Source organism: Macaca mulatta, chromosome 6 (genome assembly GCF_049350105.2).
Source record: "Macaca mulatta isolate MMU2019108-1 chromosome 6, T2T-MMU8v2.0, whole genome shotgun sequence".
Taxonomy (NCBI): Eukaryota; Metazoa; Chordata; class Mammalia; order Primates; family Cercopithecidae; genus Macaca; species Macaca mulatta.
This window is the reverse complement of record NC_133411.1, coordinates 189,999,867-190,018,512: the sequence shown is the minus strand read 5'-3', so window position 1 is coordinate 190,018,512 and position 18,646 is coordinate 189,999,867. Positions and strand designations below refer to the sequence as shown.

The 18,646-nt window shown below is 40.7% G+C and overlaps 1 long non-coding RNA gene and 1 other non-coding gene across 2 annotated transcripts; one reads left to right on the top strand and one right to left on the bottom strand.

Moving 5' to 3' along the window:
* Nucleotides 1–1,732: 1,732 nt before the first annotated feature.
* Nucleotides 1,733–18,497, top strand: LOC144329619 (uncharacterized). The gene is made up of 2 exons (XR_013395078.1): nt 1,733–3,114; nt 16,887–18,497. It is a non-coding gene; the product is annotated as an uncharacterized LOC144329619 (long non-coding RNA).
* LOC114679091 (U6 spliceosomal RNA) lies at nt 17,689–17,792 on the bottom strand. Its single transcript, XR_003730775.1, has one exon. It is a non-coding gene; the product is annotated as a U6 spliceosomal RNA (small nuclear RNA).
* Nucleotides 18,498–18,646: the final 149 nt, after the last annotated feature.

Sequence of the window (18,646 nt, the reverse complement as noted above, 5' to 3'; positions counted from 1 at the left end):
TATCCAAAATATCATTTCCCAGACTAATGTGGAGTTTTCCCCTATGTTTTCTTCTAATAGTTTTATAGGTTCAGATCTTGTAATTAAGTCTTTAACCCATTTGGAGTTAATTTTGATATATGATGTGAGACAGGGGTCTAATTTTTTTTTTTTTTTTTGCATGTGGATATTCAGATATCCTAATAGCCTTTATTAAAGGGACTAGTTTTTTTTTTTTAATTATGTATTCTTGGCACCTTTGTCCAAAATAAATTGACCATAAAATTGTGGGTTTATTTCTGGGCTCTCTATTCTGTTCCATTGGTCTACGTGTCTATTTTTATGCCAGGACCATGGTGAATTACCATCATTTTGTAATACAGTTTGAAATCAATTATTGGGATGCCTTCAGCTTGGTTCTATTTGCTCAAGATTGCCTTGGGTTTTGTCTTTTGTGATTCCATATACATTTTAGGGTATTTTTTCTATTTCTGTTAAAAAAAGACATTTCACCCATGAAGCCATTAGTCTTGGGCCTTTTTTTTTTTTTTTTTTTGGATGGAAGTTTTTTTTTTTTATTACTGATTCAATTTCCTCACTCATTCATTACTGGCCTACTCGGATTTTCTATTTTTTCATTATTCTGTCTTGGATGGTTGTGTGTTCAGGAATTTATCCATTTCTTCTAGGTTATTCAATTTTTAGCATATAATTTTTTATAACAGTCTCTCATGATTCTTTGTATTTCTGTGGTATCAATTGTAATGTCTCCTTTTTCATCCCTGATTTTATTTATTTTAGTCTTCTCTCTTTTTTTTGTAGTTTGTCTTGCTAAAGGTATGTTGATTTTGTTTATGTCTTCAAAAAACTAAGCCTTTGTTTCATTGGCCTTTTGTATTTTTAGTCTCTATTTTACTTATTTCTGCTCTAATAGCATTTATTTCTTTTCTGCTGCTAATTTCGGATTTAGTTTTTCGTATTTTTCTAGTTCCTTGGGGTGCATATTAGGTTGTTTGTTTGTGGTCTTTCTTCTTTTTTTAATGTAGGTTTTTTGTTTGTTTGTTTGTTTGTTTGAGTCAGTCTCCCTCTGTTGTCCAGGCTGGAGTGCAGTGGTGGGATCTCGGCTCACTGCAACCTCTGCCTTCCAGGATTCTCGTGTCTCAGCCTTCCAAGTAGCTGGGATTACAGGCGTGTGCCACCATGCCCAGCTAATTTTTGTACTTTTAGTAGAGATAGGGTTTTGCCATGTTGGCTGGGCTGGTCTCAGACTCCTGGCCCCAGGTGATCCATCTGCCTCTGTCTCCCAAACTGCTACAATTATAGGCGTGAGCCACCACACATGGCTAATATACACGTTTGCTGCTATAAACTTCCCTCTTAGAACTGCTTAGAACTGCATCTCAGAGGTTTTGGTATGTTGTGTTTTCAATTTTACCTGTTTTAAGACAGTTTAAATTTGCTCTTTTAATTTTTTAATTGATCCACTGGTTGTTGAGGAGCATGCTGTTTAATTTCCATGTATTTATAAAGTTTACAAATTTCCTCCTGATGTTGATTTCTAGTTTTATACCATTATGGTTAGAAAATATACTTGAAATGATTTAGATCTTAAATTTGTTAAAGCTTTGTTTTGTGACCTAACATGATCTGTTCAGGAGACTGTTCCATGTGCTATTGAGACAGATGTGTATTCTGCAGATTTTGTCATGTTTGTTTGCTTGTTTTTGAGACAGAATCTTGCTTTGTCGTCCAGGGTGGAGTGCAGTGGTGCGATCTCGGCTCGCTGCAACCTCCACCTTTCAAGTTCAAGCGATTCTCGTGCCTCAGCCACCCGAGTAACTGGGATTACAGGAGTCACCACCATGCCCAGCAGATTTTTGTATTTTTAGTAGAGACGGGGTTTCGTCATGTTGGCCAGGATGGTCTCTAACTTCTGGGCTCTGTGATCCACCTGCCTCAGCCTCCCAAAGTGCTGGGATTACAGGCGTGCACCACCGCGCCCGGCCTTGAGCAGCATGTGCTGTAAATGTCTGATAGGTTCATTTAGTCTAGTGTGTGGTTTAGATCTGTTTTCTTTGTTTATATCCTGTCTGATGATCTGGTCGTTGCTAAGGGCGTGAGGCTGAAGTCTCCCGCTATTGAGACTGAAGGGAAGCGCTGGGAAGGGAAGAGCGTGGTCCCTTTAAATGATACGGAAGAGGAAGGGAAGCCCCGGAAGAGGAGGGCGTGGCTAGGGCTCCACCCCCAGGATCGAGGTGTGGACAGGCCTTTCCCGCCCAAATGCTGCATTTCCCAAGACCACCCTGGCCTGCCACGCCCCCATCCTGTGCCTATAAAAACCTCCCAGGCCTGGCGGGCAGACACACAGGCGGCTGGACGTCTAGAGAAGCTGGCGGTGGAGGCCGACCACCAGCCGAAGCACCACGATGCAGTTTCGCGGGGCAGCTGGAGACGAGCCCAGGATGCTGAGCGGCCTGACTCCAGGGGAAAACCTTCCCACTCCACGTTGAGCTGGTTAACACAAGCCGCCTATATAGACTGCAAAACTACAAGAACACCCTGTAACACACGTCCGCTGCGGCGTCCAGAGCTGTGAACACTGACCCCTAGACACTGCCTGGGCTCGGAGCCCCACGGCCTGCCCGTCTGTGTGCGCCCCCAGAGGTGTGAGTAGCGGGGCACCGAAGGAGTGAGCTGCAAGCCCTGCTTTGGGGACAAGGGAACTTTTCCCGTTTCACTATTATTGTATTGTGGTGCCCTATTATTTTATTGCCATCTCTTTTTAAATCTAATGATAATTGTTTATATATTTGCTTCAATGTTGGGTATACGTGTATTTACTGTTGTTATATCTTGTTGAATTGACCTCTTTATTATTATATAATGACTTTGTCTCTTTTTACAAAAGTCTAACTTATCTTACCTGAACTTAGCTACTCCAATTCTTGTGTCCCACTTAGGTGGAATATTATTTTCCATTCCTTCATTTTTCATTTATATGTGTCCTTACAGGTGATGTGAGTTTTTTGTGGGCAGCATATAGTTGGATCTTCAAAAAAAAAAAATCCCTTCAGCCACTCTGTGTCTTTTAATTGAAGCATTTAATCCATTTATATTCAAGGTTATTACTGAAAGGTAAGAACTTACCCCAGTCATTTTGTTAATTTCTGGTTGTTTTATAGATCCTTTGTTTCTTTTTATTAGTTCCATTTGTGATTTGTTGGTTTTCTCTAGTGATAAGCTTTGATTCCTTTTACTTTTCATTTGTGTATCTTTTGCAATTTTTTCTTTGTGGTTACTCTGGGATTTATATAAAAATCTTAAACTTTTAAACTGATACCACCTTAACTTTTGTGGCAAACGAATACTCTGGACTTTTCCTGTCTCATAATTGATAATCTTGTTGCTTCAATTTAGATCTTTCTATACTGTGTGTCCCTTAACAACTTATAGTTATCACTGATCGTTTTGACGTTTTATACTGGAGATCTGAAAGATTATATACCTCCATTTCAGTAATATAGTATTGTGAATTTGATTATTAATTTATGTCTACCAGTGAGGATTATACCTTCATATGTTTTCATGTCAGTAGTTGTTGTCCTTTCACTTCCAGGTGAAGCACTTTATTTTTATTTTTTATTTTTGAGACGGAGTCTCCCTCTGTTGTCCAGGCTGGAGTGCAGTGGCGGATCTCAGCTCACTGCAAGCTCCACCTCCCGGGTTGACGCCATTCTCCTGCCTCAGCCTCCCGAGTAGCTGGGACTACAGGTGTCCACCACTTCGCCCGGCTAATTTTTTGTATTTTTAGTAGTGATGGGGTTTCACCGTGTTGGTCAGGATGGTCTCCACCTCGTGATCCGCCCGCCTTGCCCTCCCAAAGTGCTGGGATTACAGGCGTGAGCCACCACACCAGGCCGATGAAGCACTTTCTTAAATGTTTCTTGTAAGGCCAGTCTTGTGGTGATGAATTCTCTCTGCTTTTGCTTGTCTGGGAAATACTTTATTTCTGAGGTATATCTCTGCTGGGTCTGTTATTCCTAGCTAACATTTTTCTTTTAGCACTTGGAATAAATCATCCCTTTCCCTCCTATTCTGCAATATTTCTGCTAAGAAATGCTCTGACAGTCTATTGTAGCTTTCCTTATGTGTAATTTGTTACTTTTCTCTTGCTGATTTTAGAACTCTCTCTTTGTTGTTGATTTTTGACAGTTTGAATATAATATACTTCAAAGATGATCATTTAGATTGAATCTATAAAGGGTCCTTTAAGATTTATGGATCTAGTCGTTCATATCTGTTCCAAGGCTTGGGCAGATTTCAGCTATTATTTTGTTAAATAAGCTTTCTGTGCCTTTCACCATCTCTTCTTCCTCTAGAACTCTCATAATGCAAAAGTTTCTTTGCTTAATAGTCATTTAAGTCCTGTAGGCTTTCTTTGTTCTTTTTCGTTTTTTTCCTCTTTCATTCTTCTGACTAGGTTACTTCAAAACACCTGTCTTTGAGTTTATAAATTCTTCCTTCTGTTTGATATAGCCTGTTGTGAAGCTCTCAGTTGCATTTTTTTGGTCATTGAATTCTTCAGTTCCAAGATTTCTATTTGGTTCTTTATGATTTCTATCTCTGTTGAATTTACTATTCAGGTCATAGCTTATTTTTTCATTTTGTTGTCTATCTGTATTCTGTTGCTTCTCACTGCATTTCTTAAGATCATTATTTTGAATTCCTTTTCAGGCAATTCATAACTTTCCATTTCTTTGGAGTCAATTACTGGAGAATTATTGTCCTCTTTCATTGACTTCATGTTTCCTTTTTCATGTTTCTTGTGTCGCTGCATTAATACCTGTGGATCTGGTGCAATGGTCGCCCCCTCTGATATTATAGAGTGGCTTTTGCAGGGAAAGTTTTGCCTGCAGATATGTCTTAGAGTGTCATTTGGGTAGGGTTCATGGGCTTTGGTTTTGAATGGACACAGTAGTCTCTCTGCAGTTTTTCAGCTGTAGTGGTCTAGGCTGCAGAAGTTTGTGCAGCTGGCCTGCCAGATCTGAATGGGGATCACCTGGGAGTTGTGTGCCTCACCAGTAAGTGCAGGGGCCAAGCTGCCTGTGATTGGAACCCCTTGGAAGCAACACCTGGCTGGTGAGTGTGCTGGTGGTACACTCCTATTATGCAAAAATTAGTTCTCTTGATGGTGTTCCGTAACTCTTGTAGTCTTTCTTCATTTTTATGCTTTTTCCTTTTGCTCTTCTGACTGGATAATTTAAAAAATTTCTGTGTTTGAGCTCATTAATTCTTTATTTGCCCTGATTGAGCCTGCTGTTGAAGTTTTCTGTTGACTTTTTTTTAGTTCAATCATTGTATTCTTAATCTCTAGGATTTATATTTGGTTTCTTAAAAATTGTTTCTATTCATTCACAGGAATTAACCTTCACTATTTAGTTTAGCCTGTGATTCTGGATGGGCCAACTGGTAGTGACCACAGGCAGGCAGAGCTTGCTGTTGAGTTCTCTGTCTGGGTGGGCTGACGCTTTTTCTCTGAGGTCGAGTGGGGCTGCTGGCTGGGCTCTACTGTCCAGCGAGACCACTGGCTGGGCCCTGCAATTATGTGGAACTGCTGACTGGACACTGCAGTTACCACTAATGAGGCCAGGTCACAGCATATATTCCCTGGCCAAGCAGTTTTGCTATTTGAGCTCTGCAGTTGGACAGGACTGCAGGATGGACCCAAAAGCGAGGCAGAATGTTGCTCAGGATGAACTAGACTAGAGGCTGTGCTCAGTAAAAATGGATGATACGGGCTTGCTCTCCAGCTTTGGGGTGAACTCTGCGGTTGGTTCAGACTGCTGTGTGGTCTCCTGTGTTGGGCAGGTCCAGCCCCTGTGCTCTGCAAAAACGTGTGGTGGCAGGTATCTCCCTGCTTGGGCAGAGCCTTGGGTGGGCTTTGTAGCTGGGTCAAGTGTCTGTTTGGTCTCTCATGTCAAGTACCTGTGGCCCTTGTGCTTTGCCTAAAAGCACTGTGGTGGGAATTTTCATGCCCAAGTATGGCCTTGGCATGGGCTGTGAGGCTGGTCGTGGAGGCTGGCCATCTAGGTACTCAAGCCAGTTTGAACAACTTCTGGGAGAAACTAGCTGAGGTTTGTGGGTGGATCCTGCCATTGGCTGGCACTTCTGACTGGGCACCACCACTGGCAGGAACACAGAGCTATCCCAACAATCCATGTTATCATCACTGTGACCTCTGCTTCACTTCTTTGTTTCTACCTGACCCAAGACAGTCTAGTCTTGCCTATACTTTCAATGTTCCCCATGAGGAAGGGCCACAGTGGTAGGCTTCCTGGGAAGCATTTTAGAATGCTAGGGAAGCTGGATGTCCACCTCTGGCCTTCTTCTCACTGTAGAAATTACGCATCAAAATGAATCTTCTCTGTGTGGTGCTGTGTGGACTTGGGGGAGGGGAAGGAGCAAAGTGGTCAAAGCAAGACCATACCTCTTACCCTTCTAATGTGGTTTTTATTTGGCCCTATGGTCCACATGGGTGTCTCAGGCTCGCTCCCAAGTTTTGGAGTTTCACAGAGGTGTTCTTGTCTGTGGATGGTTTCTAGTTGAACTTTCTGTTGGGGAGGAAGTGAAACATGGGACTTCCTGTTCTGCCGTCTTGCTGATACCGCCCTCTGGCCTAACTTCTGATTTGGGACCTATGACACAGCTCCCTACCCACTACCCTAAGGGGAAAACTCAGAGGAAGGCCCCAGGAGGCAGGGTCCTTAGAGCCTCCAATAGCTCGTTTCTACAGAGATTTGACCCTGGCACTATCCTGGGTCTCAGTAACAGACACCAGGACCTGTGTTCCTGTCTATAGCTGCTTTGATTTGTTTTATTCACCTTTTTGTAATGAAAAGCAACATGGTGGTTGGAATTTTTGAGGGGAGAGGTTCATTATATTGGCACTCATTGATTCCATTTTGACTACCATTATTATGTAGTATTAACTTTTTCACTTACTGTTTCTTGTTCATAATATTTGTCCTTATTTACTTTGGGAGGTATAGTGAATGACATCCTTCAGTTATGATTAAAGATAATTGTTCTAATATTGGAAATGAGGGATTTTTTAAAAGCCTTGTTTCATTACTATTTGATGTGTGCTAACACTAGTTGAATCTCTGAAACTGTTTCACATTTCCTGATTTCAACTGCCAATATAATGAACTGAGACTCAGATGAATCATGTTTTTCATTAAACTTTTCATTTTGACATAATTGTACACTTAAAGCTGCTTTTTAAGTGAAACTAGTTTGCATTTTCTAGAGTTTTATTGTAAATTGAGTCAGACAATATCTTGAGAGGGAGTCTGTCTCTCTTTACTTGGAGTAATTTAAAAAACTGTTTTTTTAAAAGAATTTTACTTTAAGTTCTGGGATACATGTGCTGAACATGCAGGTTTGTTACATAGGTATACATGTGCCATGGTGGTTTGCTGCACCTATCAACCCATCATCTAGGTTTTAAGCCCCGCATGCATTAGATATTTGCCCTAATGCTCTCCCTCCCCTTTCCCCCTCCATCCCCCGAAAGACCCCGGTGTGTGATATTCCCCTCCCTGTGTCCATGTGTTCTCATTGTTCAACTCCCACTTATAAGTGAGAACATGCAGTGTTTGGTTCCTGTGTTAGTTTGCTGAAGATGATGTTTTCCAGCTTCATCCATATCCCTGCAAAGGACATGAATTCATTCCTTTTTATGGCTGCCACATTTTCTTTATTTAGTCTATCATTGATGGACATTTTGGTTGGTTCCAAGTCTTTGTTATTGTAAATAGTGCTGCAGTAAACATACATGTTCATGTGTCTTTATAGTAGAATAATTTATAATCCTTTGGGTATATACTCAGTAATGGGATTGCTAGGTCAAAAGGTATTTCTGGTTCTAGATCCTTGAGGAATCACCACACTATCTTACACAATGGTTGAATTAATTTACACTCCCACCAACAGTGTAAAAGCATTCCTATTTCTCCAGATCCTCTTTATCATCTGTTGTTTCCTGACTTTTTAATGATCGCCATTCTAACTGGCATGAGATGGCATCTCATTGTGGTGTTGATTTGCATTTTTCTAATGACCGGTGATGATGAACTCTTTTTCATATATGCGTTGGCTGCATAAATGTCTTCTTTGTGCCCACTTTTTGATGGGGTTGTTTTTTTTTTTTCTTGTAAATTTGTTTAAGTTCCTTGTAGATTCTGCATATTAGCTCTTTGTCAGAAGGATAGATTGCAAAAATTCTCTCCCATTCTGTAGGTTGCCTGTTCACTCTGATGATAGGTTCTTTTGCTATGCAGAAGCTCTTTAGTTTAATTAGATCTCATTTGTCAATTCTGGCTTTTGTTGTAACTGCTTTTGGTGTAATTGCTTTTGGTGTTTTAGCCATAAAGTCTTTGCCCAGGCCTCTGTCCTGAATGATATTGCCTAGGTTTTCTTCTAGGGTTTTTAAGGTTTTAGGTTTTAAGTTTAAGCCTTTAATCCGTCTTGAGTTAATTTTTGTATAAGATGTAAGCAAGGGGTCCAGTTTTTGTTTTCGCATATGGATAGCCAGTTTTCCCAGAACCATTTATTAAATAGGGAATCCTTTCCCTATTGCTTGTTTTTGTCCGAGTTGTCAAAGATCAGATGTTTGTAGATGTGTGTTTTTTTCTGGGGCATCTGTTCTGTTCCGTTGGTCTATATATCTGTTTTGGTACCAGTACCATGCTGTTTTTGTTATTGTAACCTTGTAGTATAGTTTGAAGTCAGGTAATGCAATGCTTCCAACTTTGTTCTTTTTGCTTAGGATTGCCTTGGCCATACAGGCTCTTATTAGGTTCCATATGAAATTTAAAGTAGTTGTTTCTAGTTCTGTGAGGAAAGTCAATGGTAGCTTGATGGGAGTAGCACTGAATCTATAAATTACTTTGGGCAGTATGGCCATTTCACGATATTGATTCTTCCTGTCCATGAGCATGGAATGTTTTTTCCATTTGTTTTTGTCCTCTCTTATTTCCTTGAGCAGTGGTTTGTAGTTCTCCTTGAAGAGGTCCTTCATGTCCCTGATAAGTTGTATTCCTAGGTATTTTATTTTCTTTGTAGCAGTTTTGAATGATAGTTCACTCATGATTTGGCTCTCTGCTTATTTTTGGTGTATAGGAATGCTGGTGATTTTTTTTTTAAATTATACTTTAAGTTCTGGGCTACATGTACAGAACGTGCAGTTTCATTACATGGGTATACACATGCCATGGTGGTTTGCTGCACCTATCAACCCGTCACCTACATTAAGTATTACTCCTAATGTCATCCCTCCCCTAGCCCCCCACCCCCCAACAGGTCCCGGTGTGTGATGTTCCCCTCCCTATGTCCATGTGTTCTCATTGTTCAACTCCCACTTATGAGTGAGAACATGCAGTGTTTGGTTTTCTGTTCTCCTGATAGTGTGCTGAGAATGATGGTTTCCAGCTTCATCCATGTCCCTGCAAAGGACATGAACTCATCCTTTTTTATGGCTGCATAGTATTCCATGGTGTATATGTGTCACATTTTCTTTATCCAGTCTATTATTGATGGATGTTTGGGTTGGTTCCAAGTCTTTGCTATTGTGAATAGTGCTGCAATAAACATACATGTGCATGTGTCTTTATAGTAGAATGATTTATAATCTTTGGGTATATACCCAATAATGGGATTGCTGGGTCAAAGGGGGTATTTCTAGTTCTAGATCCTTGAGGAATCACCATACTGTCTTCCACAATGGTTGAACTAATTAACACTCTCACCAACAATGTAAAAGTGTTTCTATTTCTCCACATCCTCTCCAGCATCTGTTGTTTCCTGACTTTTTAATGATCGCCATTCTAACTGGCATGAGACAGTATCTCATTGTGGTTTTGATATGCATTTCTCTAATGACCAGTGATGAGCAGTTTTTCATATGTCTGTTGGCTGCATAAAAGTCTTCTTTCCAGATGCGTCTGTTCCTATTATTTGCCCACTTTTTGATGAGGTTGTTTGTTTTCTTCTTGTAAATTTGTTTAAGTTCTTTGTAGATTCTGGATATTAGCCCTGTGTCAGATGGATAGATTGCAAAATTTTTCTCCCATTCTGTAGGTTGCCTGTTCACTCTGATGATAGTTTCTTTTGCTGTGCAGAAGCTCTTTAGTTTAATTAGATCCCATTAGTCAATTTTGGGGTTTGTTTTGTTTTGTTTTTTTAACTATATTTTAAATTCTAGGGTACATGTGCACAACATGTAGGTTTGTTACATAGGTATACATGTGCCATGGTGGTTTGCTACACCCAACAACTCGTCATTTACATAGGTATTTCTCCTAATGCTATCCATCTCCCAGCTCCCTATCCCCCGACAGGCCCCAGTGTGTGATGTTCTCTGCCCTGTGTCCAAGTGTTCTCATTGTTCAATTCCCACCTATGAGTGAGAATATGTGGTGTTTGATTTTCCGTCCTTGTGATAGTTTGCTGAGAATGGTGGTTTCCAGCTTCATCCATGTCCCTGCAAAGGACATGAACTCATCCTTTTTTATGGCTGCATAGTATTCCATGGTGTGTATGTGCACATTTTCTTTATCCAGTCTATCATTGATGGACATTTGGGTGGGTTCCAAGTCTTTGCTATTGTGAATAGTGCCACAATAAACATAAAGTGTATGCATGTATCTTTATAGTAGCATGACTTGCAATTCTTTGGGTATATACCCAGTAATGGGATCGCTGAATCAAATGGTATTTCTAGTTCTAGCTCCTTGAGGAATCGCCACACCGTCTTCCACAATGGTTGAACAGATTTACACTCCCAACAGTGTAAAAGTGCTCCTATTTCTCCACATCCTCTTTAGCATCTGTTGTTTCCTGACTTTATAATGATCACAATTCTAACCAGCCTGAGATAGTATCCAATGACTTTCTTCACAGAGTTGGAAAAAACTACTTTAAAGTTAATATGGAACCACAAAAAAGCCTGCATAGCCAAGACAATCGTAAGCAAAATGAACAAAGCTGGTGGCATCACGCTACCTGACTTCAAACTATACTACAAGGCTACAGTAACAAAAACAGCATGGTACTGGTACCAACGCAGATATATAGACCAATGGAACAGAACAGAGGCCTCAGAAATAACACTACACATCTACAACCACTTGACTTTTGACAAACCTGACCCAAACAAGCAATGGGGAAAGGATTCCCTATTTAATAAATGGTGCTGGAAAAACTGGCTAGCCATATGTAGAAATCTGAAACTGGGTCCCTTCCTTACACTTTATACAAAAATTAATTCAAGATGGATTAAAGACTTAAATTTTAGACCTAAAACCATAAAAATCCTAGAAGAAAACCTAGGCAATATCATTCAGGACATAAGCATGGGCAAAGACTTGATGACTAAAACAACAAAAGCAATGGCAACAAAAGCCAAAATTGAGAAATGGGATCTAATTAAACAAAAGAGCTTCTGCACAGCAAAAGAAACCACCATCAGAGTGAACAGGCGACCTACAGAATGGTAGAAAATTTTTGCAATTTAGTCATCAGACAAAGGACTAATATCCAGAATCTACAAAGAACTTAAACAAATTTACAAGAAGAAAACAAGCAACCCCATCAAAAAGTGGGCAAAGGATATGAACGGACACTTCTGAAAAGAAGACATTTATGCAGCCAACAGACACATGAAAAAAAATGCTCATCATAACTGATCATCAGAGAAATGCAAATTTTGTTTTTTGTTGCCATTGCTTTTGGTGTTTTAGAGATAAAGTCTTTGCCCTTGCCTACATCCTGAATGGTATTGCCCAGGTTTTCTTCTGGGATTTTTATGGTCCTAGGTCTTATGTTTAAGTCTTTGGTCCATCTTGAGTTAATTTTTGTATAAGGTGTAAGGAAGGGGTCCAGTTTCAGTCTTCTGCGTATGGCTAGCCAGTTTTCCCAAGACCATTTATTAAACAGGGAATATTTTTTCCATTGCTTGTTTGTCGGGTTTGTCAAAGATCAGTTGGTTTTATATGTGTGATGTTATCTCCCAGGCCTCTCTGTTCTCTGTTCCATTGGCCTAAGTATCTGCTTTGGTAACAGTACCATGCTGCTTTTGTTACTGTAGCCTTGTAGTATAGTTTGAAGTCAGGTAGCATGATGCCTCCAGCTTTGTTCTTCTTGCCCAGGATTGTCTTGGCTATGTAGGCTCTTTTTTGGTTCCATATGAAGTTTAAAGTAGTTCTTTCCAATTCTGTGAAGAAAGTCAGTGGTAGCTTGATGGGGATAGCATTGAATCGATAAATTAGTTTGGACAGTGTGGCCATTTTCACGATATTGATTCTTGCTATCCATGAGCATGGAATGTTTTTCCATTTGTTTCCTGTCTTATTTCCTTGAACAGTGGTTTGTAGTTGTCCTTGAAGAGGTCCTTCACATCCCTTGTAACTTGGATTCCTGGGTATTTTATTCTCTTAGTAGCAGTTGTGAATAGGAGTTCACTCATGATTTGGCTGTTTGTCTATTATTGGTGTATAGGAATGCTTGTGATTTTTGCACATTGATTTTGTATCCTGAGACTTTGCTGAAGTTGCTTATCAGCTTAAGGAAATTTTGGGCTGAGACGATGGGGTTTTCTAAATATACAATGATGTCATCTGCAAACAGAGACAATTTGGCTTCCTCTTTTCCTATCTGAATACCCTTTCTTTCTTTCTCTTGCCTGATTGCCCTGGCCAGAACTTCCAATACTATGTTGAATAGGAGTGGTGAGAGAGGGCATCCTTGTCTTGTGCCGGTTTTCAAAGGGAATGCTTTCAGTTTTTGCCCATTCAATATGATATTGGCTGTGGGTTTGTCATAAATACCTGTTATTATTTTGAGATATGTTCCATTGATACCCAGTTTATTGAGAGTTTTTAGCATGAAGGGGTGTTGAATTTTGTCAAAGGCCTTTTCTGCATCTATTGAGATAATCATGTGGATTTGTCATTGGTTCTGTTTATGTGATGGATTACGTTTGTTGATTTGGAATGCTGGTGATTCTTCCATATTGATTTTGTATCCTGAGACTTCGCTGAAGTTGCTTATCAGCTTAAGGAGATTTTTGGGCTGAGACGATGGGGTTTTCTAAATATACAATAATGTCATTTGCAAACAGAGACAATTTGATTTCCTCTCTTCCTATCTGAATACCCATTATTTCTTTCTCTTGCCTGATTGCCCTGGCCAGAACTTCCAATACTATGGTGAATTGGATTGGTGAGAGAGGGCATCCTTGTCTTGTGCCGGTTTTCAAAAGGAATACTTCCAGCTTTTGCCCATTCAGTATGATATTGGCTGTGGGTTTGTCATAAATAGCTCTTATTATTTTGAGATATGTTCCATCAATACCTAGTTTATTGAGAGTTTTTAGCATGAAGGGGCGTTGAATTTTATTGAAGGCCTTTTCTGCATCTATTTAGATTATCATGTGGTTTTTGTCATTTGTTCTCTTTATGTGTTGATTGCGTTTATTGATTTGCATATATTGAACCAGGCTTGCATTCCAGAGATGAAGCCCACCTGATCATGGTGGATAAGCTTTTTGACATGCTGCTGGATTCTGTTTGCCAGTTTTTGTGGAGGATTTTTGCATAGATGTTCATCAGGCATATTGACCTGAAATTTTCCTTTTTTATTGTGTCTCTGCCTTGTTTTGGAATCAGGATGATGCTGGCCTCATTCCTTCTTTTTCTATTGTTTGGACTAGTTTCAGAAGGAATGGTACCAGCTCCTCTTTGTACCTCTGGTAGAATTGGTCTGTGAATCTGTCTGGTCCTGGGCTTTTTTGTTGTTGTTGGTAGGCTATTAATTACTGCCTCAACTTCAGAACTTGTTATTGGTCTATTGAGGGATTCGATTTCTTCCTGGTTTAGTGTTGGGAGGGTGTGTGTGTCCAGAAATTTGTCCATTTCTTCTAGATTTTCTAGTTTATTTGCATAGAGGTGTTTATAGTATTCTCGGATGGTAGTTTGTATTTCTGTGGGGTCAGTGGTGATATCCCCTTTATTATTTTTTATTGTGTCTATTTGATTTTTCTCTCTTTTCTTCTATATTAGTCTAGCTAGTGGTCTATCTATTTTGTTAGTCTTTTCACAAAAGATTAACCCCTGGATTCATTGATTTTTTTGAAGGGCTTTTCATGTCTCTATCTCCTTCAGTTCTGCTCTGATATTAATTATTTCTTATCTGCTGCTAGCTTTTGAATTTGTTTGCTCTTGCTTCTCTAGTTCTTTTAATTGTGAGTTAGAGTGTCAATTTTACATCTCTTCCACTTTCTGATGTGGGCATTTAGTGCTATAAATTTTTCTCTTAACGCTGCTTTGGCTGTGTCCCCGAGATTCTGGTATGTTGTGTCTCTGTTCTCATTGGTTTCAAATAACTTTGTTATTTCTGCCTTGATTTTGTTATTTACCCAGTAGTCATTCATGAGTAGCCTGTTCAGTTTCCATGTAATTGTGTGGTTTTGAGTGAGTTTCTTAATCCTGAGTTCTAATTTGACTGCAGTATGGTCTGAGAGACTGTTATGATTTCCATTCTTTTGCATTTGTGGAGGAGTGTTTTACTTCCAATTACGTGGCCAATTTTAGAATAAGTACTATGTGGTGCTAGGAAGAATGTGTATTCTGTTGATTTTGGGTGAAGAGTTCTGTAGATGTCTATTAGGTCTGTTTGGTCCAGAGCTGAGTTCAAGTCCTGAATATCCGTGTTAATTTTCTGTCTCGTTGATCTATCTAATATTGACGGTGGGGTGTTAAAGTCTCCCACTATTATTATGTGGGAGTCTAAGTCTCTTTGTAGGTCTCTAAGAACTTCTTTTATGAATCTGAGTGCTCCTGTATTTGGTGCATGTATATTTAGGATAGTTAGCTCTTCTTATTGCATTGATTCCTTTACCGTTATGTAATGCCCTCACTTGTCTTCGTTGCTTTAAACTCTGTTTTATCAGAGACTAGGATTGCAACCCCTGCTCTTTTTGCTTTCCATTTGCTTGGTAAATATTCCTCTATCCCTCTATTTTGAGCCTATGTGTGTCTTTGCATGTGAGCTGGGTCTCCTGAATATAGCACACTGATGGATCTTGACTCTATCCAGTTTGCCAGTCTGTGTCTTTTAATTGGGGCAGTTAGCCCATTTCCATTTAAGGTTAATATTGTTATGTGTAAATTTGATCCTGTCATCATGACGCTAGCTGGTTATTTTGCACATTCCTTGATGCAGTTTCTTCACAGTGTTGTTGGTCTTTATATTCTGGTGTGTTTTTGCAATGGCTGGTACCAGTTTTTCCTTTCCATATTTAGTGCTTCCTTCAGGAGCTCTTGTAGGGCAGGATTGGTGGTGACAAAATCCCTCAGCATTTACTTGTCTGTAAAGGACTATATTTCTTCTTCACTTATGAAGGTTAGTTTGGCTGGATATGAAATTCTGGGTTGAAAATTTTTTTAAGAATGGTGAATATTGGCCCCCACTCTCTTCTGGCTTGTAGGGTTTCTGCAGAGAGATCCACGGTTAGTCTGATGGGCTTCCCTTTGTAGGTAACCTGACCCTTCTCTCTGGCTGCCCTTAATATTTTTTCCTTCATTTCAACCTTGGTGAATCTGACAATTATGTGTCTTGGGGTTGTTCTTCTTGAGGAGTATCTTAGTGATTTTCTCTGTATTTCCTGAATTTGAATGTTGGCCTGTCTTGCAAGGTTGGGGAGGTTCTCCTGAATAATATTCTGAAGTGTGTTTTCCAACTTGGTTCCATTTTCCCTGTCACTTTCAGGGACCCTGATCAAGCATAGGTTTGGTCTTTTCACATAGTCCCCTATTTCTTGGAGGCGTTGTTTGTTCCTTTTCATTCTTTTTCTCTAATCTTGTTTTAATGCCTTATTTCAGTAAGTTGTTCTTCAGTCTCTGATATCCTTTCTTCCTCTTGATCTATTTGGCTATTGATGCTTGCGTATGCTTCACGAAGTTCTCGTGCTGTGATTTTCAGCTCCATCAGGTCATTTATGTTCTTCTTTAAACCGATTATTCTAGTTAGCAGGTCCTATAAGCTTTTGTCAATGTTCTTAGCTTCATTGCATTGAGTTAAAACATGCTCCTTTACCTCAGAGGAATTTGTTATTACCCATGTTCTGACGCCTACTTCTGTCAATTCGTCAATTCTGTCAAACTCATTTTCTGTCCAATTTTGTGCCCTTGCTAGAGAGGAGTTACGGTCATTTGGGGAAGAAACATTCTAGTTTTTGAAATTTCCAGCAATTTTGAGCTGGTTTTTCCTCAGCTTTGTGGATTTACCTACCTTTGATCTTTGAGGCTGATGACCTTTGGATGGGGTTTTTGTGGGGGGGGACCTTTTGTTGATGTTGATGTTACTGCTTTCTGTTTGTTAGATTTTCTTCTAACAGTCAGGCCTCTTTTCTGCGTGTGCTGCAGTTTGCTGGAGGTTCACTCCAGAACCTATTTGCCTGGGTATCACCAGTGGAGGCTGCAGAACAGCAAAGACTGCTGCCTGCTCCTTCCTCTGGAAGCTTCATCTTAGAGGGCCACTGGCCTGAGGCCAACCAGAGCTCCCCTGTATGAGATGTCCGTCAACCCCCGTTGGGAGGTCTCTCCCCGTCAGGTGGCACAGGGGTCAGGGACCCACTTGAGGAGGCAGTCTGTCCCTTAGCAGAGCTCAAGCACTGTGCTGGAAGAACCCTCCCTGTCAGCATCTGCTGCTGTCTGCAGAGCCAGCAGGCAGGAACGTTTACGTCCACTGAAACTGCGCCCACAGCCACCCCTTCCCCCAGGTGCTCTGTCCAAGGGAGATGGGGGTTTTGTCTAAGCCCCTGACTGGGACCGCTGCCTTTCTTTCAGAGATGCCCTGCCCAGTGAGGAGGAATCGAGAGACACAGTCTGGCCACAGCCTCTTTGCCGTGCTATGTTGAGTTCCGCCCAGTCCAAACTTCCAGGCCTCCTTAGCACTGTCAGGGGAACACCGCCTACTCAAGCCTCAGTGATGACAGATGCCCCTCCCCGCACCAAGCTCCATCGTCCCAGGTCAGCTCCAGACTGCTGTGCTGGCAGCGAGAATTTCAAGCCAGTGGTTCTTAGCTTGCTGGGATCTGTGGGAGTGGGACCTGTTGTGTGTGCCCACTTGGCTCCCTGGCTTCAGCCCCCCTTCCAGGGGGTGAACAGTTCTGTCTCACTGTGGTTCCAGGCGCCACTGGGGTACGGAAAAAAAAGCCTGCAGCTAGCTCGGTGTCTGCCCAAACAACTACCCAGTTTTGTGCTTGAACCCCAGGGCCCTGGTGGTGTAGGCACATGAGGGACTCTCCTGTTCTGTGGATTGCAAAAATTGTGGGAAAAGCATAGTGTCTGGGCCAGACAGCACAGCCCCTCACAGCTTCCCTTGGCTGGCGGAGGGAGGCCCGGAGGGAGGTCCCCCACTCCTTGCACTTCCTGGGTGAGGCAGCGCCCCACCTTGCTTCTGCTTGCACTCCATGGGCTGCACTCACCGCCTAACCAGTCCTCATGACATGAACAGGGTACCTCAGTTGGAAATGCAGAAATCACCTGCCTTCTGCATTGGTCTCGCTGGGAGCTACAAGCCGGAGCTGTTCCTATTCAGACATCTTGCCAGATCCTTCCAGTGTTTTTCTTTATCGTAAAATTAAATTTAACTATGGAACACTTCATGGATGTGCACGTCCTCCTTGTGCAGGGGCCACGCTAATCTCTGTATCATTCCAATTTTAGTAAACGTGCTGCCGAAGCAAGCACTACTGGGAATAATTGCTGTGAGATTTCATGATTTTGTGTGTATAAAATAGCTTATTCTTTTTTGTTTCTGAGTGGCACTTTATTTGCATGGATATGTCATAATTTGTTCATCAACTGGTGAGCTTTGTGTTGTTTTCAAATTTTGGCTGTTACAAATAAAGCTGCTATGAACATTCACATATTTCCTTTTCTCTTGGAAAAATAATTAGAAGGCCATGCTGGATCATGTGGTTAGTGACTGTTTAACTTTTAAGGAAACTACTGAACTGTTTTCCAAAGTGACTACGTTATTTGACATTCCCATGAGCAGTGCATGACAGTTTCCCTCCTTCCACATCCTCACCAGCGCTTGCTATGGTCAGTCTTTGTAATTTTAGCCACTCTAATAGATGGTAATGGTATGTTGTTGTGGTTTTAGTTTGCATTTCCTTAATATTTAATGACATTGACTATCTCTTCATGTGCTTATTTTTCATCTGTGTATCTTCTTTGTTGACAGGTTTTATCAGTAATGATGGTGGCTTTATAAAACTTTTCCTCTGTATCTATTGAAATGATCATATGGTTTTCTTTTTTACTTTATTAATGTGCTGAATTACACTGACTGATATTTAAATATTAAACCAACCCTGCATTTGTGGGACAAACCACACTGAGTAGTTATATGTCATCTTTAAATAAATTGTTTAGTTTCATTTGCTAAAATTTTATTTAGAATTTTTGTGTCTATGTTAATGAGGGATATGGACCTGTAGTTTTCCTTCCTCTTCTTCTGTTTTCTTTGCCTGGTTTTGGTATCAGGTAATGCTGGGCTTAAAGAATCAGTGAAAAATCCTCCCTCCTCTTTATTCTTT